This window comes from Oncorhynchus keta, chromosome 18 (assembly GCF_023373465.1).
Source record: "Oncorhynchus keta strain PuntledgeMale-10-30-2019 chromosome 18, Oket_V2, whole genome shotgun sequence".
NCBI lineage: Eukaryota > Metazoa > Chordata > Actinopteri > Salmoniformes > Salmonidae > Oncorhynchus > Oncorhynchus keta.
In genome coordinates this window covers 46,108,201-46,135,726 of record NC_068438.1, presented here as the reverse complement: position 1 = coordinate 46,135,726, position 27,526 = coordinate 46,108,201, and the positions used below count along the sequence as shown (strand labels likewise).

General features: G+C 43.2%; 1 protein-coding gene across 1 annotated transcript in view; it reads left to right on the top strand.

The window, feature by feature from the left end:
• The window catches only part of LOC118377283 (rho guanine nucleotide exchange factor 26-like), a 153,988-nt gene that overhangs the window by 50,691 nt on the left and 75,771 nt on the right, over positions 1-27,526 (top strand). The window lies entirely within an intron of this gene.

The window sequence follows — 27,526 nt, the reverse complement described above, 5'->3', positions numbered from 1 at the left end:
TGTAGGGGACAGTACTGTAGAGACTGTGGGGACAGTACTGTAGTAGACAGACTGTAGGACTGACAGTACTGTAGGACTGTAGGGGACAGTACTGTAGAGACTGTAGGGGACAGTACTGTAGAGACTGTAGGGGACAGTACTGTAGAGACTGTAGGGGGACAGTACTGTAGAGACTGTGGGGGACAGTACTGTAGAGACTGTGGGGGACAGTACTGTAGAGACTGTGGGGACAGTACTGTAGAGACTGTGGGGGACAGTACTGTAGAGACTGTAGGGGACAGTACTGTAGAGACTGTGGGGGACAGTACTGTAGAGACTGTGGGGGACAGTACTGTAGAGACTGTGGGGGACAGTACTGTAGAGACGGTGGGGGACAGTACTGTAGAGACGGTGGGGGACAGTACTGTAGGGGACAGTACTGTAGAGACGGTGGGGGACAGTACTGTAGAGACGGTGGGGGACAGTACTGTAGGGTGGGGGGACAGTACTGTAGGGACGGTGGGGGACAGTACTGTAGAGACGGTGGGGACAGTACTGTAGAGACGGTGGGGGACAGTACTGTAGAGACTGTAGGGGAGATGGTGGGGGACAGTACTGTAGAGACCAGTACTGTAGGGGACAGTACTGTAGAGACCAGTACTGTAGGGGACAGTACTGTAGGGGACAGTACTGTGGGGGACAGTACTGTAGGGGACAGTACTGTGGGGGACAGTACTGTAGAGACGGTGGGGGACAGTACTGTAGGGGACAGTACTGTAGACAGTACTGTAGGGGACAGTACTGTAGGGGACAGTACTGTAGAGACAGTAGGGGACAGTACTGTAGAGGACAGTACTGTAGGGGACAGTACTGTAGAGACGGTGGGGGACAGTACTGTAGGGGACAGTACTGTAGGGGACGGTGGGGGACAGTACTGTAGGGGACAGTACTGTAGGGGACAGTACTGTGGGGGACAGTACTGTAGGGACGGTGGGGGACAGTACTGTAGAGACTTTGAGGGACAGTGCTGTAGGGTCTGTACGGTAGGGGACAGTACTGTAGGGGACAGTACTGTAGAGACTGTAGGGGACAGTACTGTAGAGACGGTGGGGGACAGTACTGTAGAGACGGTGGGGGACAGTACTGTAGAGACGGTGGGGGACAGTTAGTTCTGATCTAAATATTCAAACAAAGTTGACTTCTCCAGATATTTCAGAGGAGAGGAGTCCTGTCCCAGTCCTGTGTTTGTTGCCAGATGGAAGTTTTATGGGCCATGACATGTGACAGGGCAGGCTGTAGTGTTTTATACTAGTTAGATGTTCTGCTGTTTACTCTGTGACAGGGCAGGCTGTAGTGTTTTATAGTAGTTAGATGCTCTGCTGTTTACTCTGTGACAGGGCAGGCTGTAGTGTTTTATAGTAGTTAGATGTTCTGCTGTTTACTCTGTCACAGGGCAGGCTGTAGTGTTTTATAGTAGTTAGATGTTCTGCTGTTTACTCTGTGACAGGGCAGGCTGTGGTGTTTTATAGTAGTTAGATGTTCTGCTGTTTACTCTGTGACAGGGCAGGCTGTGGTGTTTTATAGTAGTTAGATGTTCTGCTGTTTACTCTGTGACAGGGCAGGCTGTGGTGTTTTATAGTAGTTAGATGTTCTGCTGTTTACTCTGTGACAGGGCAGGCTGTAGTGTTTTATAGTAGTTAGATGTTCTGCTGTTTACTCTGTGACAGGGCAGGCTGTGGTGTTTTATAGTAGTTAGATGCTCTGCTGTTTACTGTGTGACAGGGCAGGCTGTAGTGTTTATAGTAGTTAGATGTTCTGCTGTTTACTCTGTGACAGGGCAGGCTGTAGTGTTTTATAGTAGTTAGATGTTCTGCTGTTTACTCTGTGACAGGGCAGGCTGTAGTGTTTATAGTAGTTAGATGCTCTGCTGTTTACTCTGTGACAGGGCAGGCTGTAGTGTTTTATAGTAGTTAGATGTTCTGCTGTTTACTCTGTGACAGGGCAGGCTGTAGTGGTTTATAGTAGTTAGATGTTCTGCTGTTTACTCTGTGACAGGGCAGGCTGTAGTGTTTTATAGTAGTTAGATGCTCTGCTGTTTACTCTGTGACAGGGCAGGCTGTAGTGTTTTATAGTAGTTAGATGTTCTGCTGTTTACTCTGTGACAGGGCAGGCTGTAGTGGTTTATAGTAGTTAGATGTTCTGCTGTTTACTCTGTGACAGGGCAGGCTGTAGTGGTTTATAGTAGTTAGATGTTCTGCTGTTTACTCTGTGACAGGGCAGGCTGTAGTGTTTTATAGTAGTTAGATGTTCTGCTGTTTACTCTGTGACAGGGCAGGCTGTGGTGTTTTATAGTAGTTAGATGCTCTGCTGTTTACTCTGTGACAGGGCAGGCTGTAGTGTTTTATAGTAGTTAGATGTTCTGCTGTTTACTCTGTGACAGGGCAGGCTGTAGTGTTTATAGTAGTTAGATGCTCTGCTGTTTACTCTGTGACAGGGCAGGCTGTGGTGTTTTATAGTAGTTAGATGCTCTGCTGTTTACTCTGTGACAGGGCAGGCTGTAGTGGTTATAGTAGTTAGATGTTCTGCTGTTTACTCTGTGACAGGGCAGGCTGTGGTGTTTTATAGTAGTTAGATGTTCTGCTGTTTACTCTGTGACAGGGCAGGCTGTAGTGTTTATAGTAGTTAGATGTTCTGCTGTTTACTCTGTGACAGGGCAGGCTGTAGTGGTTATAGTAGTTAGATGTTCTGCTGTTTACTCTGTGACAGGGCAGGCTGTATAGTAGTTAGATTAGCTGTTTAGTGACAGTGCTGTAGTGTTTATAGATGTTCAGCTGTTTACTCTGTGACAGGGCAGGCTGTAGTGTTTATAGTTAGTAGTTAGATGTTCTGCTGTTTACTCTGTCACAGGGCAGGCTGTAGTGGTTTATAGTAGTTAGATGCTCTGCTGTTTACTCTGTGACAGGGCATGCTGTAGTGTTTTTATAGTAGTTAGATGCTCTGCTGTTTACTCTGTGACAGGGCAGGCTGTAGTGGTTTATAGTAGTTAGATGTTCTGCTGTTTACTCTGTGACAGGGCAGGCTGTAGTGGTTATAGTAGTTAGATGTTCTGCTGTTTACTCTGTGACAGGGCAGGCTGTAGTGGTTATAGTAGTTAGATGTTCTGCTGTTTACTCTGTGACAGGGCAGGCTGTAGTGGTTATAGTAGTTAGATGTTCAGCTGTTTACTCTGTGACAGGGCATGCTGTAGTGTTTTATAGTATTTAGATGCTCTGCTGTTTACTCTGTGACAGGGCAGGCTGTAGTGGTTTATAGTAGTTAGATGTTCTGCTGTTTACTCTGTGACAGGGCAGGCTGTAGTGTTTTATAGTAGTTAGATGTTCTGCTGTTTACTCTGTGACAGGGCAGGCTGTGGTGTTTTATAGTAGTTAGATGTTCTGCTGTTTACTCTGACAGGGCAGGCTGTAGTGGTTTATAGTAGTTAGATGTTCTGCTGTTTACTCTAACAGGGCAGGCTGTGGTGTTTTATAGTAGTTAGATGCTCTGCTGTTTACTCTGTGACAGGGCAGGCTGTAAGGGTTTATAGTAGTTAGATGTTCTGCTGTTTACTCTGTGACAGGGCAGGCTGTAGTGTTTTATAGTAGTTAGATGTTCTGCTGTTTACTCTGTGACAGGGCAGGCTGTGGTGTTTTATAGTAGTTAGATGTTCAGCTGTTTACTCTGTGACAGGGCAGGCTATAGTGGTTATAGTAGTTAGATGTTCTGCTGTTTACTCTGTGACAGGGCAGGCTGTAGTGGTTTTATAGTAGTTAGATGTTCTGCTGTTTACTCTGTGACAGGGCAGGCTGTAGTGGTTTATAGTAGTTAGATGTTCAGCTGTTTACTCTGTGACAGGGCAGGCTATAGTGGTTATAGTAGTTAGATGTTCTGCTGTTTACTCTGTGACAGGGCAGGCTGTAGGGGTTTATAGTAGTTAGATGTTCTGCTGTTTACTCTGTGACAGGGCAGGCTGTGGTGTTTTATAGTAGTTAGATGTTCAGTTGTTTACTCTGTGACAGGGCAGGCTATAGTGGTTATAGTAGTTAGATGTTCTGCTGTTTACTCTGTGACAGGGCAGGCTGTAGTGTTTTATAGTAGTTAGATGTTCTGCTGTTTACTCTGTGACAGGGCAGGCTGTAGTGTTTTATAGTAGTTAGATGTTCTGCTGTTTACTCTGTGACAGGGCAGGCTGTGGTGTTTTATAGTAGTTAGATGTTCTGCTGTTTACTCTGTGACAGGGCAGGCTGTAGTGTTTTATAGTAGTTAGATGTTCTGCTGTTTACTCTGTGACAGGGCAGGCTGTGGTGTTTTATAGTAGTTAGATGTTCTGCTGTTTACTCTGTGACAGGGCAGGCTGTAGTGTTTTATAGTAGTTAGATGTTCTGCTGTTTACTCTGTCACAGGGCAGGCTGTAGTGTTTTATAGTAGTTAGATGTTCTGCTGTTTACTCTGTGACAGGGCAGGCTGTAGTGTTTTATAGTAGTTAGATGTTCTGCTGTTTACTCTGTGACAGGGCAGGCTGTAGTGTTTTTATAGTAGTTAGATGTTCTGCTGTTTACTCTGTGACAGGGCAGGCTGTGGTGTTTTATAGTAGTTAGATGTTCTGCTGTTTACTCTGTGACAGGGCAGGCTGTAGTGTTTTATAGTAGTTAGATGTTCTGCTGTTTACTCTGTCACAGGGCAGGCTGTAGTGTTTTATAGTAGTTAGATGTTCTGCTGTTTACTCTGTGACAGGGCAGGCTGTAGTGTTTTATAGTAGTTAGATGTTCTGCTGTTTACTCTGTGACAGGGCAGGCTGTAGTGTTTTATAGTAGTTAGATGTTCTGCTGTTTACTCTGTGACAGGGCAGGCTGTAGTGGTTATAGTAGTTAGATGTTCTGCTGTTTACTCTGTGACAGGGCAGGCTGTAGTGGTTATAGTAGTTAGATGTTCTGCTGTTTACTCTGTGACAGGGCATGCTGTAGTGTTTTATAGTATTTAGATGCTCTGCTGTTTACTCTGTGACAGGGCAGGCTGTAGTGGTTTATAGTAGTTAGATGTTCTGCTGTTTACTCTGTGACAGGGCAGGCTGTAGTGGTTTATAGTAGTTAGATGTTCTGCTGTTTACTCTGTCACAGGGCAGGCTGTAGTGTTTTATAGTAGTTAGATGTTCTGCTGTTTATTCTGTGACTGGGCAGGCTGTAGTGGTTTATAGTAGTTAGATGTTCTGCTGTTTACTCTGTGACAGGGCAGGCTGTAGTGTTTTATAGTAGTTAGATGTTCTGCTGTTTACTCTGTGACAGGGCAGGCTGTGGTGTTTTATAGTAGTTAGATGTTCAGCTGTTTACTCTGTGACAGGGCAGGCTGTGGTGTTTTATAGTAGTTAGATGTTCTGCTGTTTACTCTGTGACAGGGCAGGCTGTAGTGGTTTATAGTAGTTAGATGTTCTGCTGTTTACTCTGTGACAGGGCAGGCTGTAGTGTGTTTTATAGTAGTTAGATGTTCTGCTGTTTACTCTGTGACAGGGCAGGCTGTAGTGTTTTATAGTAGTTAGATGTTCTGCTGTTTACTCTGTGACAGGGCAGGCTGTAGTGTTTTATAGTAGTTAGATGTTCTGCTGTTTACTCTGTGACAGGGCAGGCTGTAGTGTTTTATAGTAGTTAGATGTTCTGCTGTTTACTCTGTCACAGGGCAGGCTGTAGTGTTTTATAGTAGTTAGATGTTCTGCTGTTTACTCTGTGACAGGGCAGGCTGTGGTGTTTTATAGTAGTTAGATGTTCTGCTGTTTACTCTGTGACAGGGCAGGTTGTGGTGTTTTATAGTAGTTAGATGTTCTGCTGTTTACTCTGTGACAGGGCAGGCTGTAGTGTTTTATAGTAGTTAGATGTTCTGCTGTTTACTCTGTGACAGGGCAGGCTGTGGTGTTTTATAGTAGTTAGATGTTCTGCTGTTTACTCTGTGACAGGGCAGGCTGTAGTGTTTTATAGTAGTTAGATGTTCTGCTGTTTACTCTGTGACAGGGCAGGCTGTAGTGTTTTATAGTAGTTAGATGTTCTGCTGTTTACTCTGTGACAGGGCAGGCTGTAGTGTTTTATAGTAGTTAGATGTTCTGCTGTTTACTCTGTGACAGGGCAGGCTGTAGTGGTTTATAGTAGTTAGATGTTCTGCTGTTTACTCTGTGACAGGGCAGGCTGTAGTGTTTTATAGTAGTTAGATGTTCTGCTGTTTACTCTGTGACAGGGCAGGCTGTAGTGGTTATAGTAGTTAGATGTTCTGCTGTTTACTCTGTGACAGGGCAGGCTGTAGTGGTTTATAGTAGTTAGATGTTCTGCTGTTTACTCTGTGACAGGGCAGGCTGTAGTGGTTTATAGTAGTTAGATGTTCTGCTGTTTACTCTGTGACAGGGCAGGCTGTAGTGTTTTATAGTAGTTAGATGTTCTGCTGTTTACTCTGTGACAGGGCAGGCTGTAGTGGTTTATAGTAGTTAGATGTTCTGCTGTTTACTCTGTGACAGGGCAGGCTGTAGTGGTTTATAGTAGTTAGATGTTCTGCTGTTTACTCTGTGACAGGGCAGGCTGTAGTGTTTTATAGTAGTTAGATGTTCTGCTGTTTACTCTGTGACTGGGCAGGCTGTAGTGGTTTATAGTAGTTAGATGTTCTGCTGTTTACTCTGTGACAGGGCAGGCTGTAGTGTTTTATAGTAGTTAGATGTTCTGCTGTTTACTCTGTGACAGGGCAGGCTGTAGTGTTTTATAGTAGTTAGATGTTCAGCTGTTTACTCTGTGACAGGGCAGGCTGTAGTGTTTATAGTAGTTAGATGTTCTGCTGTTTACTCTGTGACAGGGCAGGCTGTAGTGTTTATAGTAGTTAGATGTTCTGCTGTTTACTCTGTGACAGGGCAGGCTGTAGTGTTTATAGTAGTTAGATGTTCTGCTGTTTACTCTGTGACAGGGCAGGCTGTAGTGTTTTATAGTAGTTAGATGTTCTGCTGTTTACTCTGTGACAGGGCAGGCTGTGGTGTTTTATAGTAGTTAGATGTTCTGCTGTTTACTCTGTGACAGGGCAGGCTGTAGTGTTTTATAGTAGTTAGATGTTCTGCTGTTTACTCTGTGACAGGGCAGGCTGTAGTGTTTTATAGTAGTTAGATGTTCTGCTGTTTACTCTGTGACAGGGCAGGCTGTAGTGTTTTATAGTAGTTAGATGTTCTGCTGTTTACTCTGTGACAGGGCAGGCTGTGGTGTTTTATAGTAGTTAGATGTTCTGCTGTTTACTCTGTGACAGGGCAGGCTGTAGTGTTTTATAGTAGTTAGATGTTCTGCTGTTTACTCTGTGACAGGGCAGGCTGTAGTGTTTTATAGTAGTTAGATGTTCTGCTGTTTACTCTGTGACAGGGCAGGCTGTAGTGTTTTATAGTAGTTAGATGTTCTGCTGTTTACTCTGTGACAGGGCAGGCTGTAGTGTTTTATAGTAGTTAGATGTTCTGCTGTTTACTCTGTGACAGGGCAGGCTGTAGTGTTTTATAGTAGTTAGATGTTCTGCTGTTTACTCTGTGACAGGGCAGGCTGTAGTGGTTTATAGTAGTTAGATGTTCTGCTGTTTACTCTGTGACAGGGCAGGCTGTAGTGTTTTATAGTAGTTAGATGTTCTGCTGTTTACTCTGTGACAGGGCAGGCTGTAGTGTTTTATAGTAGTTAGATGTTCTGCTGTTTACTCTGTGACAGGGCAGGCTGTAGTGGTTTATAGTAGTTAGATGTTCTGCTGTTTACTCTGTGACAGGGCAGGCTGTAGTGGTTTATAGTAGTTAGATGTTCTGCTGTTTACTCTGTGACAGGGCAGGCTGTAGTGTTTTATAGTAGTTAGATGTTCTGCTGTTTACTCTGTGACTGGGCAGGCTGTAGTGGTTTATAGTAGTTAGATGTTCTGCTGTTTACTCTGTTACAGGGCAGGCTGTAGTGTTTTATAGTAGTTAGATGTTCTGCTGTTTACTCTGTGACAGGGCAGGCTGTGGTGTTTTATAGTAGTTAGATGTTCTGCTGTTTACTCTGTGACAGGGCAGGCTGTAGTGGTTTATAGTAGTTAGATGTTCTGCTGTTTACTCTGTGACAGGGCAGGCTGTAGTGGTTTATAGTAGTTAGATGTTCTGCTGTTTACTCTGTGACAGGGCAGGCTGTAGTGTTTTATAGTAGTTAGATGTTCTGCTGTTTACTCTGTGACAGGGCAGGCTGTAGTGTTTTATAGTAGTTAGATGTTCTGCTGTTTACTCTGTGACAGGGCAGGCTGTGGTGTTTTATAGTAGTTAGATGTTCTGCTGTTTACTCTGTGACAGGGCAGGCTGTAGTGTTTTATAGTAGTTAGATGTTCTGCTGTTTACTCTGTGACAGGGCAGGCTGTAGTGTTTTATAGTAGTTAGATGTTCTGCTGTTTACTCTGTGACAGGGCAGGCTGTAGTGTTTTATAGTAGTTAGATATTCTGCTGTTTACTCTGTGACAGGGCAGGTGTAGTGTTTTATAGTAGTTAGATGTTCTGCTGTTTACTCTGTGACAGGGCAGGCTGTAGTGTTTTATAGTAGTTAGATGTTCTGCTGTTTACTCTGTGACAGGGCAGGCTGTAGTGTTTTATAGTAGTTAGATGTTCTGCTGTTTACTCTGTGACAGGGCAGGCTGTAGTGTTTTATAGTAGTTAGATGTTCTGCTGTTTACTCTGTGACAGGGCAGGCTGTAGTGTTTATAGTAGTTAGATGTTCTGCTGTTTACTCTGTGACAGGGCAGGCTGTAGTGTTTTATAGTAGTTAGATGTTCTGCTGTTTACTCTGTGACAGGGCAGGCTGTAGTGGTTTATAGTAGTTAGATGTTCTGCTGTTTACTCTGTGACAGTGCAGGCTGTAGTGTTTTATAGTAGTTAGATGTTCTGCTGTTTACTCTGTGACAGGGCAGGCTGTAGTGGTTTATAGTAGTTAGATGTTCTGCTGTTTACTCTGTGACAGGGCAGGCTGTAGTGGTTTATAGTAGTTAGATGTTCTGCTGTTTACTCTGTGACAGGGCAGGCTGTAGTGTTTTATAGTAGTTAGATGTTCTGCTGTTTACTCTGTGACTGGGCAGGCTGTAGTGGTTTATAGTAGTTAGATGTTCTGCTGTTTACTCTGTGACAGGGCAGGCTGTAGTGTTTTATAGTAGTTAGATGTTCTGCTGTTTACTCTGTGACAGGGCAGGCTGTAGTGTTTTATAGTAGTTAGATGTTCTGCTGTTTACTCTGTGACAGGGCAGGCTGTAATGTTTTATAGTAGTTAGATGTTCTGCTGTTTACTCTGTGACAGGGCAGGCTGTAGTGTTTTATAGTAGTTAGATGTTCTGCTGTTTACTCTGTGACAGGGCAGGCTGTAGTGTTTATAGTAGTTAGATGTTCTGCTGTTTACTCTGTGACAGGGCAGGCTGTAGTGTTTTATAGTAGTTAGATGTTCTGCTGTTTACTCTGTGACAGGGCAGGCTGTAGTGGTTTATAGTAGTTAGATGTTCTGCTGTTTACTCTGTGACAGGGCAGGCTGTAGTGGTTTATAGTAGTTAGATGTTCTGCTGTTTACTCTGTGACAGGGCAGGCTGTAGTGTTTTATAGTAGTTAGATGTTCTGCTGTTTACTCTGTGACAGGGCAGGCTGTAGTGGTTTATAGTAGTTAGATGTTCTGCTGTTTACTCTGTGACAGGGCAGGCTGTAGTGTTTTATAGTAGTTAGATGTTCTGCTGTTTACTCTGTGACAGGGCAGGCTGTAGTGTTTTATAGTAGTTAGATGTTCAGCTGTTTACTCTGTGACAGGGCAGGCTGTAGTGTTTATAGTAGTTAGATGTTCTGCTGTTTATTCTGTGACAGGGCAGGCTGTAGTGGTTTATAGTAGTTAGATGTTCTGCTGTTTACTCTGTGACAGGGCAGGCTGTAGTGTTTTATAGTAGTTAGATGTTCTGCTGTTTACTCTGTGACAGGGCAGGCTGTAGTGTTTATAGTAGTTAGATGTTCTGCTGTTTACTCTGTGACAGGGCAGGCTGTGGTGTTTTATAGTAGTTAGATGTTCTGCTGTTTACTCTGTGACAGGGCAGGCTGTAGTGTTTTATAGTAGTTAGATGTTCTGCTGTTTACTCTGTCACAGGGCAGGCTGTAGTGTTTTATAGTAGTTAGATGTTCTGCTGTTTACTCTGTGACAGGGCAGGCTGTAGTGTTTATAGTAGTTAGATATTCTGCTGTTTACTCTGTGACAGGGCAGGTTGTGGTGTTTTATAGTAGTTAGATGTTCTGCTGTTTACTCTGTGACAGGGCAGGCTGTAGTGTTTTATAGTAGTTAGATGTTCTGCTGTTTACTCTGTCACAGGGCAGGCTGTAGTGTTTTATAGTAGTTAGATGTTCTGCTGTTTACTCTGTGACAGGGCAGGCTGTAGTGTTTTATAGTAGTTAGATGTTCTGCTGTTTACTCTGTGACAGGGCAGGCTGTAGTGTTTTATAGTAGTTAGATGTTCTGCTGTTTACTCTGTGACAGGGCAGGCTGTAGTGTTTTATAGTAGTTAGATGTTCTGCTGTTTACTCTGTGACAGGGCAGGCTGTAGTGGTTTATAGTAGTTAGATGTTCTGCTGTTTACTCTGTGACAGGGCAGGCTGTAGTGGTTTATAGTAGTTAGATGTTCTGCTGTTTACTCTGTGACAGGGCAGGCTGTAGTGTTTTATAGTAGTTAGATGTTCTGCTGTTTACTCTGTGACAGGGCAGGCTGTAGTGGTTTATAGTAGTTAGATGTTCTGCTGTTTACTCTGTGACAGGGCAGGCTGTAGTGGTTTATAGTAGTTAGATGTTCTGCTGTTTACTCTGTCACAGGGCAGGCTGTAGTGTTTTATAGTAGTTAGATGTTCTGCTGTTTACTCTGTGACTGGGCAGGCTGTAGTGGTTTATAGTAGTTAGATGTTCTGCTGTTTACTCTGTGACAGGGCAGGCTGTAGTGTTTATAGTAGTTAGATGTTCTGCTGTTTACTCTGTGACAGGGCAGGCTGTGGTGTTTTATAGTAGTTAGATGTTCTGCTGTTTACTCTGTGACAGGGCAGGCTGTAGTGTTTTATAGTAGTTAGATGTTCTGCTGTTTACTCTGTGACAGGGCAGGCTGTAGTGTTTATAGTAGTTAGATGTTCTGCTGTTTACTCTGTGACAGGGCAGGCTGTAGTGTTTTATAGTAGTTAGATGCTCTGCTGTTTACTCTGTCACAGGGCAGGGTGTGGTGTTTTATAGTAGTTAGATGTTCTGCTGTTTACTCTGTGACAGGGCAGGCTGTAGTGGTTTATAGTAGTTAGATGTTCTGCTGTTTACTCTGTCACAGTGCAGGCTGTAGTGTTTTATAGTAGTTAGATGTTCTGCTGTTTACTCTGTGACAGGGCAGGCTGTAGTGGTTTATAGTAGTTAGATGTTCTGCTGTTTACTCTGTGACAGGGCAGGCTGTGGTGTTTTATAGTAGTTAGATGTTCTGCTGTTTACTCTGTGACAGGGCAGGCTGTAGTGGTTTATAGTAGTTAGATGTTCTGCTGTTTACTCTGTGACAGGGCAGGCTGTAGTGGTTATAGTAGTTAGATGTTCTGCTGTTTACTCTGTGACAGGGCAGGCTGTGGTGTTTTATAGTAGTTAGATGTTCTGCTGTTTACTCTGTGACAGGGCAGGCTGTAGTGGTTTATAGTAGTTAGATGTTCTGCTGTTTACTCTGTGACAGGGCAGGCTGTAGTGGTTATAGTAGTTAGATGTTCTGCTGTTTACTCTGTGACAGGGCAGGCTGTAGTGTTTTATAGTAGTTAGATGTTCTGCTGTTTACTCTGTGACTGGGCAGGCTGTAATGGTTTATAGTAGTTAGATGTTCTGCTGTTTACTCTGTGACAGGGCAGGCTGTAGTGTTTTATAGTAGTTAGATGTTCTGCTGTTTACTCTGTGACAGGGCAGGCTGTAGTGGTTTATAGTAGTTAGATGTTCTGCTGTTTACTCTGTGACAGGGCAGGCTGTAGTGTTTTATAGTAGTTAGATGTTCTGCTGTTTACTCTGTGACAGGGCAGGCTGTAGTGTTTTATAGTAGTTAGATGTTCTGCTGTTTACTCTGTGACAGGGCAGGCTGTAGTGTTTTATAGTAGTTAGATGTTCTGCTGTTTACTCTGTGACAGGGCAGGCTGTAGTGTTTTATAGTAGTTAGATGTTCTGCTGTTTACTCTGTGACAGGGCAGGCTGTAGTGTTTTATAGTAGTTAGATGTTCTGCTGTTTACTCTGTGACAGGGCAGGCTGTAGTGTTTTATAGTAGTTAGATGTTCTGCTGTTTACTCTGTGACAGGGCAGGCTGTAGTGTTTTATAGTAGTTAGATGTTCTGCTGTTTACTCTGTGACAGGGCAGGCTGTAGTGGTTATAGTAGTTAGATGTTCTGCTGTTTACTCTGTGACAGGGCAGGCTGTAGTGTTTTATAGTAGTTAGATGCTCTGCTGTTTACTCTGTGACAGGGCAGGCTGTAGTGGTTTATAGTAGTTAGATGTTCTGCTGTTTACTCTGTGACAGGGCAGGCTGTAGTGGTTTATAGTAGTTAGATGTTCTGCTGTTTACTCTGTGACAGGGCAGGCTGTAGTGTTTTATAGTAGTTAGATGTTCTGCTGTTTACTCTGTGACAGGGCAGGCTGTAGTGGTTTATAGTAGTTAGATGTTCTGCTGTTTACTCTGTGACAGGGCAGGCTGTAGTGGTTTATAGTAGTTAGATGTTCTGCTGTTTACTCTGTCACAGGGCAGGCTGTAGTGTTTTATAGTAGTTAGATGTTCTGCTGTTTACTCTGTGACAGGGCAGGCTGTAGTGGTTTATAGTAGTTAGATGCTCTGCTGTTTACTCTGTGACAGGGCAGGCTGTAGTGTTTTATAGTAGTTAGATGTTCTGCTGTTTACTCTGTGACAGGGCAGGCTGTGGTGTTTTATAGTAGTTAGATGTTCTGCTGTTTACTCTGTGACAGGGCAGGCTGTAGTGTTTTATAGTAGTTAGATGTTCTGCTGTTTACTCTGTCACAGGGCAGGCTGTAGTGTTTTATAGTAGTTAGATGTTCTGCTGTTTACTCTGTGACAGGGCAGGCTGTAGTGTTTTATAGTAGTTAGATGTTCTGCTGTTTACTCTGTGACAGGGCAGGCTGTGGTGTTTTATAGTAGTTAGATGTTCAGCTGTTTACTCTGTGACAGGGCAGGCTGTGGTGTTTTATAGTAGTTAGATGTTCTGCTGTTTACTCTGTCACAGGGCAGGCTGTAGTGTTTTATAGTAGTTAGATGTTCTGCTGTTTACTCTGTGACAGGGCAGGCTGTAGTGTTTTATAGTAGTTAGATGTTCTGCTGTTTACTCTGTGACAGGGCAGGCTGTAGTGTTTTATAGTAGTTAGATGTTCTGCTGTTTACTCTGTGACAGGGCAGGCTGTAGTGGTTTATAGTAGTTAGATGTTCTGCTGTTTACTCTGTGACAGGGCAGGCTGTAGTGTTTTATAGTAGTTAGATGTTCTGCTGTTTACTCTGTGACAGGGCAGGCTGTAGTGTTTTATAGTAGTTAGATGTTCTGCTGTTTACTCTGTGACAGGGCAGGCTGTAGTGGTTTATAGTAGTTAGATGTTCTGCTGTTTACTCTGTGACAGGGCAGGCTGTAGTGGTTTATAGTAGTTAGATGTTCTGCTGTTTACTCTGTGACAGGGCAGGCTGTAGTGTTTTATAGTAGTTAGATGTTCTGCTGTTTACTCTGTGACTGGGCAGGCTGTAATGGTTTATAGTAGTTAGATGTTCTGCTGTTTACTCTGTGACAGGGCAGGCTGTAGTGTTTTATAGTAGTTAGATGTTCTGCTGTTTACTCTGTGACAGGGCAGGCTGTAGTGTTTTATAGTAGTTAGATGTTCTGCTGTTTACTCTGTGACAGGGCAGGCTGTGGTGTTTTATAGTAGTTAGATGTTCTGCTGTTTACTCTGTGACAGGGCAGGCTGTAGTGGTTTATAGTAGTTAGATGTTCTGCTGTTTACTCTGTGACAGGGCAGGCTGTAGTGTTTTATAGTAGTTAGATGTTCTGCTGTTTACTCTGTGACAGGGCAGGCTGTAGTGTTTTATAGTAGTTAGATGTTCTGCTGTTTACTCTGTGACAGGGCAGGCTGTAGTGGTTTATAGTAGTTAGATGTTCTGCTGTTTACTCTGTGACAGGGCAGGCTGTAGTGTTTTATAGTAGTTAGATGTTCTGCTGTTTACTCTGTGACAGGGCAGGCTGTAGTGGTTTTATAGTAGTTAGATGTTCTGCTGTTTACTCTGTGACAGGGCAGGCTGTAGTGGTTTATAGTAGTTAGATGTTCTGCTGTTTACTCTGTCACAGGGCAGGCTGTAGTGTTTTATAGTAGTTAGATGTTCTGCTGTTTACTCTGTGACTGGGCAGGCTGTAGTGGTTTATAGTAGTTAGATGTTCTGCTGTTTACTCTGTGACAGGGCAGGCTGTAGTGTTTTATAGTAGTTAGATGTTCTGCTGTTTACTCTGTGACAGGGCAGGCTGTGGTGTTTATAGTAGTTAGATGTTCTGCTGTTTACTCTGTGACAGGGCAGGCTGTAGTGTTTTATAGTAGTTAGATGTTCTGCTGTTTACTCTGTCACAGGGCAGGCTGTAGTGTTTATAGTAGTTAGATGTTCTGCTGTTTACTCTGTGACAGGGCAGGCTGTAGTGTTTTATAGTAGTTAGATATTCTGCTGTTTACTCTGTGACAGGGCAGGTTGTGGTGTTTTATAGTAGTTAGATGTTCTGCTGTTTACTCTGTGACAGGGCAGGCTGTAGTGTTTTATAGTAGTTAGATGTTCTGCTGTTTACTCTGTCACAGGGCAGGCTGTAGTGTTTTATAGTAGTTAGATGTTCTGCTGTTTACTCTGTGACAGGGCAGGCTGTAGTGTTTTATAGTAGTTAGATGTTCTGCTGTTTACTCTGTGACAGGGCAGGCTGTAGTGTTTTATAGTAGTTAGATGTTCTGCTGTTTACTCTGTGACAGGGCAGGCTGTAGTGGTTTATAGTAGTTAGATGTTCTGCTGTTTACTCTGTGACAGGGCAGGCTGTAGTGGTTTATAGTAGTTAGATGTTCTGCTGTTTACTCTGTGACAGGGCAGGCTGTAGTGTTTATAGTAGTTAGATGTTCTGCTGTTTACTCTGTGACAGGGCAGGCTGTAGTGGTTTATAGTAGTTAGATGTTCTGCTGTTTACTCTGTGACAGGGCAGGCTGTAGTGGTTTATAGTAGTTAGATGTTCTGCTGTTTACTCTGTCACAGGGCAGGCTGTAGTGTTTTATAGTAGTTAGATGTTCTGCTGTTTACTCTGTGACTGGGCAGGCTGTAATGGTTTATAGTAGTTAGATGTTCTGCTGTTTACTCTGTGACAGGGCAGGCTGTAGTGTTTTATAGTAGTTAGATGTTCTGCTGTTTACTCTGTGACAGGGCAGGCTGTGGTGTTTTATAGTAGTTAGATGTTCAGCTGTTTACTCTGTGACAGGGCAGGCTGTGGTGTTTTATAGTAGTTAGATGTTCTGCTGTTTACTCTGTGACAGGGCAGGCTGTAGTGGTTTATAGTAGTTAGATGTTCTGCTGTTTACTCTGTGACAGGGCAGGCTGTAGTGTTTTATAGTAGTTAGATGTTCTGCTGTTTACTCTGTGACAGGGCAGGCTGTAGTGTTTTATAGTAGTTAGATGTTCTGCTGTTTACTCTGTGACAGGGCAGGCTGTGGTGTTTTATAGTAGTTAGATGTTCTGCTGTTTACTCTGTGACAGGGCAGGCTGTAGTGTTTTATAGTAGTTAGATGTTCTGCTGTTTACTCTGTCACAGGGCAGGCTGTAGTGTTTTATAGTAGTTAGATGTTCTGCTGTTTACTCTGTGACAGGGCAGGCTGTAGGGTTGATAGTAGTTAGATGTTCTGCTGTTTACTCTGTGACAGGGCAGGCTGTAATGTTTTATAGTAGTTAGATGTTCTGCGGTTTACTCTGTGACAGGGCAGGCTGTGGTGTTTTATAGTAGTTAGATGTTCTGCTGTTTACTCTGTGACAGGGCAGGCTGTAGTGTTTTATAGTAGTTAGATGTTCTGCTGTTTACTCTGTCACAGTGCAGGCTGTAGTGTTTTATAGTAGTTAGATGTTCTGCTGTTTACTCTGTGACAGGGCAGGCTGTAGTGTTTTATAGTAGTTAGATGTTCTGCTGTTTACTCTGTGACAGGGCAGGCTGTAGTGGTTTATAGTAGTTAGATGTTCTGCTGTTTACTCTGTGACAGGGCAGGCTGTAGTGGTTTATAGTAGTTAGATGTTCTGCTGTTTACTCTGTGACAGGGCAGGCTGTAGTGGTTTATAGTAGTTAGATGTTCTGCTGTTTACTCTGTGACAGGGCAGGCTGTAGTGTTTTATAGTAGTTAGATGTTCTGCTGTTTACTCTGTGACAGGGCAGGCTGTAGTGGTTTATAGTAGTTAGATGTTCTGCTGTTTACTCTGTGACAGGGCAGGCTGTAGTGGTTTATAGTAGTTAGATGTTCTGCTGTTTACTCTGTCACAGGGGCAGGCTGTAGTGTTTTATAGTAGTTAGATGTTCTGCTGTTTACTCTGTGACTGGGCAGGCTGTAGTGGTTTATAGTAGTTAGATGTTCTGCTGTTTACTCTGTGACAGGGCAGGCTGTAGTGTTTATAGTAGTTAGATGTTCTGCTGTTTACTCTGTGACAGGGCAGGCTGTGGTGTTTTATAGTAGTTAGATGTTCAGCTGTTTACTCTGTGACAGGGCAGGCTGTGGTGTTTTATAGTAGTTAGATGTTCTGCTGTTTACTCTGTGACAGGGCAGGCTGTAGTGGTTTATAGTAGTTAGATGTTCTGCTGTTTACTCTGTGACAGGGCAGGCTGTAGTGTTTTATAGTAGTTAGATGTTCTGCTGTTTACTCTGTGACAGGGCAGGCTGTAGTGTTTTATAGTAGTTAGATGCTCTGCTGTTTACTCTGTGACAGGAAGGCTGTAGTGTTTTATAGTAGTTAGATGCTCTGCTGTTTACTCTGTGACAGGGCAGGCTGTGGTGTTTTATAGTAGTTAGATGTTCTGCTGATTACTCTGACAGGGCAGGCTGTAGTGTTTTATAGTAGTTAGATGCTCTGCTGTTTACTCTGTGACAGGGCAGGCTGTAGTGTTTTATAGTAGTTAGATGCTCTGCTGTTTACTCTGTGACAGGGCAGGCTGTGGTGTTTATAGTAGTTAGATGTTCTGCTGTTTACTCTGTGACAGGGCAGGCTGTAGTGGTTTATAGTAGTTAGATGTTCTGCTGTTTACTCTGTGACAGGGCAGGCTGTAGTGGTTTATAGTAGTTAGATGCTCTGCTGTTTACTCTGTGACAGGGCAGGCTGTAGTGGTTTATAGTAGTTAGATGCTCTGCTGTTTACTCTGTGACAGGGCAGGCTGTAGTGGTTTATAGTAGTTAGATGCTCTGCTGTTTACTCTGTGACAGGGCAGGCTGTAGTGGTTTATAGTAGTTAGATGTTCTGCTGTTTACTCTGTGACAGGGCAGGCTGTAGTGTTTTATAGTAGTTAGATGTTCTGCTGTTTACTCTGTGACAGGGCAGGCTGTAGTGTTTTATAGTAGTTAGATGTTCTGCTGTTTACTCTGTGACAGGGCAGGCTGTAGTGGTTTATAGTAGTTAGATGCTCTGCTGTTTACTCTGTGACAGGGCATGCTGTAGTGTTTTATAGTAGTTAGATGCTCTGCTGTTTACTCTGTGACAGGGCAGGCTGTAGTGGTTTATAGTAGTTAGATGCTCTGCTGTTTACTCTGTGACAGGGCAGGCTGTAGTGGTTTATAGTAGTTAGATGCTCTGCTGTTTACTCTGTGACAGGGCAGGCTGTGGTGTTTTATAGTAGTTAGATGTTCTGCTGTTTACTCTGTGACAGGGCAGGCTGTAGTGGTTTATAGTAGTTAGATGCTCTGCTGTTTACTCTGTGACAGGGCAGGCTGTGGTGTTTTATAGTAGTTAGATGCTCTGCTGTTTACTCTGTGACAGGGCAGGCTGTAGTGGTTTATAGTAGTTAGATGCTCTGCTGTTTACTCTGTGACAGGGCAGGCTGTGGTGTTTTATAGTAGTTAGATGTTCTGCTGTTTACTCTGTGACAGGGCAGGCTGTAGTGTTTTATAGTAGTTAGATGTTCTGCTGTTTACTCTGTGACAGGGCAGGCTGTAGTGTTTTATAGTAGTTAGATGCTCTGCTGTTTACTCTGTGACAGGGCAGGCTGTGGTGTTTTATAGTAGTTAGATGTTCTGCTGTTTACTCTGTGACAGGGCAGGCTGTAGTGGTTTATAGTAGTTAGATGTTCTGCTGTTTACTCTGTGACAGGGCAGGCTGTAGTGTTTTATAGTAGTTAGATGCTCTGCTGTTTACTCTGTGACAGGGCAGGCTGTAGTGGTTTATAGTAGTTAGATGTTCTGCTGTTTACTCTGTGACAGGGCAGGCTGTAGTGTTTTATAGTAGTTAGATGTTCTGCTGTTTACTCTGTGACAGGGCAGGCTGTAGTGGTTTATAGTAGTTAGATGCTCTGCTGTTTACTCTGTGACAGGGCAGGCTGTAGTGGTTTATAGTAGTTAGATGCTCTGCTGTTTACTCTGTGACAGGGCAGGCTGTAGTGGTTTATAGTAGTTAGATGTTCTGCTGTTTACTCTGTGACAGGGCAGGCTGTAGTGGTTTATAGTAGTTAGATGTTCTGCTGTTTACTCTGTGACAGGGCAGGCTGTAGTGTTTTATAGTAGTTAGATGTTCTGCTGTTTACTCTGTGACAGGGCAGGCTGTAGTGGTTTATAGTAGTTAGATGCTCTGCTGTTTACTCTGTGACAGGGCAGGCTGTAGTGTTTTCTAGTAGTTAAATGCTCTGCTGTTTACTCTGTGACAGGGCAGGCTGTAGTGGTTTATAGTAGTTAGATGCTCTGCTGTTTACTCTGTGACAGGGCAGGCTGTGGTGTTTTATAGTAGTTAGATGTTCTGCTGTTTACTCTGTGACAGGGCAGGCTGTAGTGGTTTATAGTAGTTAGATGCTCTGCTGTTTACTCTGTGACAGGGCAGGCTGTGGTTTTATAGTAGTTAGATGCTCTGCTGTTTACTCTGTGACAGGGCAGGCTGTAGTGGTTTATAGTAGTTCGATGCTCTGCTGTTTACTCTGTGACAGGGCAGGCTGTAGTGGTTTATAGTAGTTAGATGCTCTGCTGTTTACTCTGTGACAGGGCAGGCTGTGGTGTTTTATAGTAGTTAGATGTTCTGCTGTTTACTCTGTGACAGGGCAGGCTGTAGTGGTTTATAGTAGTTAGATGCTCTGCTGTTTACTCTGTGACAGGGCAGGCTGTGGTGTTTTATAGTAGTTAGATGCTCTGCTGTTTACTCTGTGACAGGGCAGGCTGTAGTGTTTTATAGTAGTTAGATGTTCAGCTGTTTACTCTGTGACAGGGCAGGCTGTAGTGGTTTATAGTAGTTAGATGTTCTGCTGTTTACTCTGTGACAGGGCAGGCTGTAGTGGTTATAGTAGTTAGATGTTCTGCTGTTTACTCTGTTACAGGGCAGGCTGTAGTGTTTTATAGTAGTTAGATGTTCTGCTGTTTACTCTGTGACAGGGCAGGCTGTGGTGTTTTATAGTAGTTAGATGCTCTGCTGTTTCTCCCGGTCAGTAACTGATGGTAAGTAACCTGGAGGTTTCCGTACCTACATTCTCTGAAGGAGCAGACAAATCCACCCTCCTGGAAATGAGAGAATGATTTGATGTTTACCGGATGGACAAAAGTGGCATCAATGTCCAAACTGACAGAACCTGTTCCTACTATCACACTTCCCTTTACCACTATCACACTTCCCTTTACCACTATCACACTTCCCTTTACCACTATCACACTTCCCTTTACCACTATCACACTTCCCTTTACCACTATCACACTTCCCTTTACCACTATCACACTTCCCTTTACCACTATCACACTTCCCTTTACCACTATCACACTTCCCTTTACCACTATCACACTTCCCTTCCCAGTCTGACAGCTACCGCTTTGGTTCAGACTCTCTGTTTCATAGAAGTCTCTAGTTTCCAGTAACACCTGTAAGGTCAGACTCTGTTTCCTATAAGTCTGTAGTTTCCAGTAACACCTGTCAGGTCAGACTCTGTTTCCTAGAAGTCTCTAGTTTCCAGTAACACCTGTAAGGTCAGACTCTGTTTCCTAGAAGTCTCTAGTTTCCAGTAACAGCTGTAAGGTCAGACTCTGTTTCCTAGAAGTCTCTAGTTTCCAGTAACACCTGTAAGGTCAGACTCTGTTTCCTAGAAGTCTCTAGTTTCCAGTAACACCTGTAAGGTCAGACTCTGTTTCCTAGAAGTCTCTAGTTTCCAGTAACAGCTGTAAGGTCAGACTCTGTTTCCTAGAAGTCTCTAGTTTCCAGTAACACCTGTAAGGTCAGACTCTGTTTCCTATAAGTCTGTAGTTTCCAGTAACACCTGTCAGGTCAGACTCTGTTTCCTAGAAGTCTGTAGTTTCCAGTAGCACCTGTAAGGTCAGACTCTGTTTCCTAGAAGTCTGTAGTTTCCAGTAACACCTGTAAGGTCAGACTCTGTTTCCTAGAAGTCTGTAGTTTCCAGTAGCACCTGTAAGGTCAGACTCTGTTTCCTAGAAGTCTGTAGTTTCCAGTAGCACCTGTAAGGTCAGACTCTGTTTCCTAGAAGTCTGTAGTTTCCAGTAACACCTGTAAGGTCAGACTCTGTTTCCTAGAAGTCTGTAGTTTCCAGTAACACCTGTAAGGTCAGACTCTGTTTCCTAGAAGTCTCTAGTTTCCAGAAACCGTAGGGACAGGGGGAAGTGGTGTATCTAAGAGTGTTGACACCATACTCTCAGGTGAGAGGCTTAACCCCCGGTTAAGGGTAGGACAGGGGAGTAAGGTTAAGACAATGATAGATTTATGCCTACGGTCAACCTCTTACCTCAACCACTCCCTTTTGAGTGAATACTGTGTTTCTGTTGTCACGGTTACACCTGTCCCTCTGTGATCTCAGGGAAACTCCAAAAGCAGGGCAAAGTTCAGTCGTCGTGGCGGGAAGGTGGTTGCTAGGACACTAAGGACCTGCAAGGCCGTAGATAGATAAATAGAAGTTGATTGCCTTTTAAAGTCTTGCACAATAGCACAAACTTGGCAAGCTGTTGGCATTTTGGCTATAGTGGTTTGGCTGTTGGCTTGTGTGTTTTGTGTCCTAGTCTGGATGTGTTTGCAAAGGTCTCCATTAGGTTTGTCACGATACCAGTATCACAATACTCCGAGGTATCGCAGCAAGGAAAGAAAAGACGAAGCAGACTCCGTTTCCTGAGGAAAACAGTCATAATGTTAGTAACAAGCAGCCTGAAGTGTTTCACCCAGAATCACGTTTGTTTTCCTCGCTTTAACCCACTATATGTTACTTACAGCATGGTTTTAGAGGACCAGAGAGTATAGTCTGCTTGGTGTTTTCCTCGCTTTAACCCACTATATGTTACTTACAGCAGGGTTTTAGAGGACCAGAGAGTATAGTCTGCTTGGTGTTTTCCTCGCTTTAACCCACTATATGTTACTTACAGCAGGGTTTTAGAGGACCAGAGAGTATAGTCTGCTTGGTGTTTTCCTCGCTTTAACCCACTATATGTTACTTACAGCATGGTTTTAGAGGACCAGAGAGTATAGTCTGCTTGGTGTTTTCCTCGCTTTAACCCACTATATGTTACTTACAGCATGGTTTTAGAGGACCAGAGAGTATAATCTGCTTGGTGTTTTCCTCGCTTTAACCAACTATATGTTACTTACAGCATGGTTTTAGAGGACCAGAGAGTATAGTCTGCTTGGTGTTTTCCTCGCTTTAACCCACTATATGTTACTTACAGCATGGTTTTAGAGGACCAGAGAGTATAGTCTGCTTGGTGTTTTCCTCGCTTTAACCCACTATATGTTACTTACAGCAGGGTTTTAGAGGACCAGAGAGTATAATCTGCTTGGTGTTTTCCTCGCTTTAACCAACTATATGTTACTTACAGCATGGTTTTAGAGGACCAGAGAGTATAGTCTGCTTGGTGTTTTCCTCGCTTTAACCCACTATATGTTACTTACAGCAGGGTTTTAGAGGACCAGAGAGTATAGTCTGCTTGGTGTTTTCCTCGCTTTAACCCACTATATGTTACTTACAGCAGGGTTTTAGAGGACCAGAGAGTATAGTCTGCTTGGTGTTTTCCTCGCTTTAACCCACTATATGTTACTTACAGCAGGGTTTTAGAGGACCAGAGAGTATAGTCTGCTTGGTGTTTTCCTCGCTTTAACCAACTATATGTTACTTACAGCAGGGTTTTAGAGGACCAGAGAGTATAGTCTGCTTGGTGTTTTCCTCGCTTTAACCCACTATATGTTACTTACAGCAGGGTTTTAGAGGACCAGAGAGTATAGTCTGCTTGGTGTTTTCCTCGCTTTAACCCACTATATGTTACTTACAGCAGGGTTTTAGAGGACCAGAGAGTATAGTCTGCTTGGTGTTTTCCTCGCTTTAACCCACTATATGTTACTTACAGCAGGGTTTAAAATCAAATCAAATCAAATGTATTTATATAGCCCTTCGTACATCAGCTGATATCTCAAAGTGCTGTACAGAAACCCAGCCTAAAACCCCAAACAGCAAGCAATGCAGGTGTAAAAGGACCAGAGAGTATAATCTGCTTGGTGTTTTCCTTGTTGCCATGGAAAATCAGGTATTGTAGTATCGCCATCCTGGTATCATGACAACCCTAGTCGGCCTGACCCCATTTAGTCGACTGGTCCATTGTTTGGTCTTTAGGCTGTTGGTCGACTGAGATTGTTTTAGTCGAGCAGTAACATAAACAGCACAAGTCAAAAGTTTGGACACACCTACTCATTCAAGGGTTTTTCTTTATTTGTACTATTTTCTACATTGTACAATAATAATGCAGACATCGACACTATGAAATAACACATATGGAATCATGTAGTCACCAAAAAAAGTGTTAAAAAAATTAAAATATATTTGAGATTCTTCAAAGTAGCCACCCTTTGCCTTGATGACAGCTTTGCACACTCTTGGCATTCTGACAACCAGCTTCATGAGGTAGTCAACTGGAATGCATTTCAATTAACAGGTGTGCCTTGTTAATTTGTGGAATTTCTTTCCTTAATGCATTTGAGCCAATCAGTTGTGTCGTGACAAGGTAGGGGTGGTATACAGAAGATAGTCCTATTTGGCATTCTCTCAACCAGCTTCACCTGGAATGCTTTTCCAACAGTCTTGAAGGAGTTCCCACATATGCTGAGCACTTGTTGGCTGCTTGTCCTTCAGTCTGCGGTCCAACTCATCCCAAACCATCTCAAATGGGTTGAGGTTGGGTGATTGTGGAGGCCAGGTCATCTGATGCAGCGCTCCATCACTCTCCTTCTTGGACAAATAGCCCTTAAACAGCCTGGAGGTGTGTTGGGTCATTGTCCTGTTGATAATTAAATTATAGTTCCATTAAGCGTAGAATACTGTTGTAGCCATGCTGGTTAAGTGTGCCTTGAATGCTAAATAAATCACAGACATTGTCACCAGCAAAGCACACCCACACCATTACACCTCCTCCTCCATGCTTCATGGTGGGAACCACACATGCAGAGATCATCCATTCACCTACTCTTCGTTTCACGAAGAGGACAGATTTCCACCGGTCTAATGTTCATTGCTCGTGTTTCTTGGCCACAGCAAGTCTCTTCTTCTTATTGGTGTCCTTTAGTAGTGGTTTCTTTCCTGGAATTCTACCATGTAGGCCTGATTCACACAGTCTCCTCTGAAAAGTTGATGTTGACATGTGTCTGTTACTTGAACTGTAATCTAACATTTATTTGGGCTGTAATTTCTGATGCTGGTAACTCTAACTTATCCTCTGCAGCAGAAGTGACTCTGGGTCTTCCTTTCCAGTGTTGGTCCTCATGAGAGACAGTTTCATCATAGCGCTTGATGGTTTTTGCGACTGCACTTGAAGAAAATTTTCTGACCATGCCTTAAAGTAATGATGGACTGTTGTTTCTCTTTTCTTTTTTGAGCTGTTCTTGCAATAATATGGACTTAGCCCTATTTGGTAATAGAACATCTTCTGTATACCACACCTACCTTGTCACAACACAACTGATTGGCTAAAGCGCATTAAGAAGGAAATAAATTCACACCATTCCAGGTGACTACCTCATGAAGATGGTTGAGAGATTTTTTAAACACTTTTTTGGTTGCTACATGATTACACATGTGTTATTTCATAGTTTTGATGTCTTCACTATTATTCTACAATGTAGAACATAGTAAAAGTAAAGAATAATAATAATAATAATAATAAAGAACAACCCTTGAATGAGTAGGTGTGTCCAAACTACTGACTGGTACTGTATACAATAGTTCCTCAATTCCTGAATTACAATAGTTCTTCAATTCCTGAATTACAATAGTTCTTCAATTCCTAAATTACAATAGTTCCTCAATTCCTGAATTACAATAGTTCTTCAATTCCTGAATTACAATAGTTCTTCAATTCCTAAATTACAATAGTTCCTCAATTCCTGAATTACAATAGTTCCTGAATTACAATAGTTCCTCAATTACTGAATTACAATAATTCCTCAATTCCTCAATTCCTGAATTACAATAGTTTCTCAATGTATTTGAAAAATATTTCCAGCTCTCTCTCATTCAGGTTCCTTGTAATGATTGATTCATGTAGGAGTGGAAGGGTTCTTGGGGAAGATGACAAAGGACCCGGTATGGAGAAGTATTGGTAGGAAGCAGGGTTTGGAGCAGTGGGCGATGGAGACATGTTGGCTCTAATGCTGCCTACAGGTCTTGTCTTTTCCGCTCCTCCTGGCTGAGTTTATCAGAAACGCCACTCAGCTCCTACAGGTCTACAGGTCTTTATTCAGCTCCTACAGGTCTACAGGTCTTTATTCAGCTCCTACAGGTCTACAGGTCTTTATTCAGCTCCTACAGGTCTACAGGTCTTTATTCAGCTCTTACAGGTCTACAGGTCTACAGGTCTTTATTCAGCTCCTACAGGTCTACAGGTCTACAGGTCTTTATTCAGCTCCTACAGGTCTACAGGTCTTTATTCAGCTCCTACAGGTCTACAGGTCTTTATTCAGCTCCTACAGGTCTACAGGTCTTTATGCAGCTCCTACAGGTCTACAGGTCTTTATTCAGCTCTTACAGGTCTACAGGTCTACAGGTCTTTATTCAGCTCCTACAGGTCTTTATTCAGCTCCTACAGGACTACAGGTCTTTATTCAGCTCCTACAGGTCTACAGGTCTTTATTCAGCTCCTACAGGTCTACAGGTCTTTATTCAGCTCCTACAGGTCTACAGGTCTTTATTCAGCTCCTACAGGTCTACAGGTCTTTATTCAGCTCCTATAGGTCTTTATTCAGCTGCTACGGGTCTACAGGTCTTTATTCAGCTCCTACGGGTCTACAGGTCTTTATTCATCTCCTACAGGTCTTTATTCAGCTCCTACAGGACTACAGGTCTTTATTCAGCTCATACAGGTCTACAGGTCTTTATTCAGCTCATACAGGTCTACAGGTCTTTATTCAGCTCCTACAGGTCTACAGGTCTTTATTCAGCTCTTACAGGTCTACAGGTCTTTATTCAGCTCTTACAGGTCTACAGGTCTTTATTCATCTCCTACAGGTCTACAGGTCTTTATTCATCTCCTACAGGTCTTTATTCAGCTCCTACAGGACTACAGGTCTTTATTCAGCTCCTACAGGTCTACAGGTCTTTATTCAGCTCCTACAGGTCTACAGGTCTTTATTCAGCTCCTATAGGTCTTTATTCAGCTCCTACAGGTCAACAGGTCTTTATTCATCTCCTACAGGTCTTTATTCAGCTCCTACAGGTCTACAGGTCTTTATTCATCTCCTACAGGTCTACAGGTCTTTATTCAGCTCCTACAGGTCTACAGGTCTTTATTCAGCTCCTACAGGTCTACAGGTCTTTATTCAGCTCCTACAGGTCTACAGGTCTTTATTCAGCTCCTATAGGTCTTTATTCAGCTCCCTACGGGTCTACAGGTCTTTATTCAGCTCCTATAGGTCTTTATTCAGCTCCTACAGGTCTACAGGTCTTTATTCAGCTCCTATAGGTCTTTATTCAGCTCCTATAGGTCTTTATTCAGCTCCTATAGGTCTTTATTCAGCTCCTACAGGTCTACAGGTCTTTATTCAGCTCCTACAGGTCTACAGGTCTTTATTCAGCTCCTACGGGTCTACAGGTCTTTATTCAGCTCCTATAGGTCTTTATTCAGCTCCTACGGGTCTACAGGTCTTATTCAGCTCCTACGGGTCTACAGGTCTTTATTCAGCTCCTACAGGTCTTTATTCAGCTCCTACAGGTCTACAGGTCTTTATTCAGCTCCTACGGGTCTACAGGTCTTTATTCAGCTCCTATAGGTCTTTATTCAGCTCCTACGGGTCTACAGGTCTTTATTCAGCTCCTATAGGTCTTTATTCAGCTCCTACGGGTCTACAGGTCTTTATTCAGCTCCTATAGGTCTTTATTCAGCTCCTACGGGTCTACAGGTCTTTATTCAGCTCCTATAGGTCTTTATTCAGCTCCTACAGGTCTACAGGTCTTTATTCAGCTCCTATAGGTCTTTATTCAGCTCCTACGGGTCTACAGGTCTTTATTCAGCTCCTATAAGTCTTCATTCAGCTCCTACGGGTCTACAGGTCTTTATTCAGCTCCTATAGGTCTTTATTCAGCTCCTACAGGTCTACAGGTCTTTATTCAGCTCCTATAGGTCTTTATTCAGCTCCTACAGGTCTACAGGTCTTTATTCAGCTCCTATAGGTCTTTATTCAGCTCCTACAGGTCTACAGGTCTTTATTCAGCTCCTACAGGTCTACAGCTCTTTATTCAGCTCCTATAGGTCTTTATTCAGCTCCTACAGGTCAACAGGTCTTTATTCAGCTCCTATAGGTCATTATTCAGCTCCGACAGGTCTACAGCTCTTTATTCAGCTCCTACAGGTCTACAGGTCTTTATTCAGCTCCTATAGGTCTTTATTCAGCTCCTACAGGTCTACAGGTCTTTATTCAGCTCCTACAGGTCTACAGGTATTTATTCAGCTCCTACAGGTCTACAGGTATTTATTCAGCTCCTACAGGTCTACAGGTCTTTATTCAGCTCCAACAGGTCTACAGGTATTTATTCAGCTCCTACAGGTCTACAGCTCTTTATTCAGCTCCTACAGGTCAACAGGTCTTTATTCAGCTCCTACAGGTCTACAGGCTCCTATTCTTTATTCAGCTCCTAGGTCTTTATTCAGCTCCTACAGGTCTACAGGTCTTTATTCAGCTCCTACAGGTCTTTAGCTCCTATAGGTCTCAGGTCTTTATTCAGCTCCTACAGGTCTACAGGTCTTTATTCAGCTCCTACAGGGTCTTTCCTACAGAATTCAGCTCCTATCTAGGTCTTTATTCAGCTCC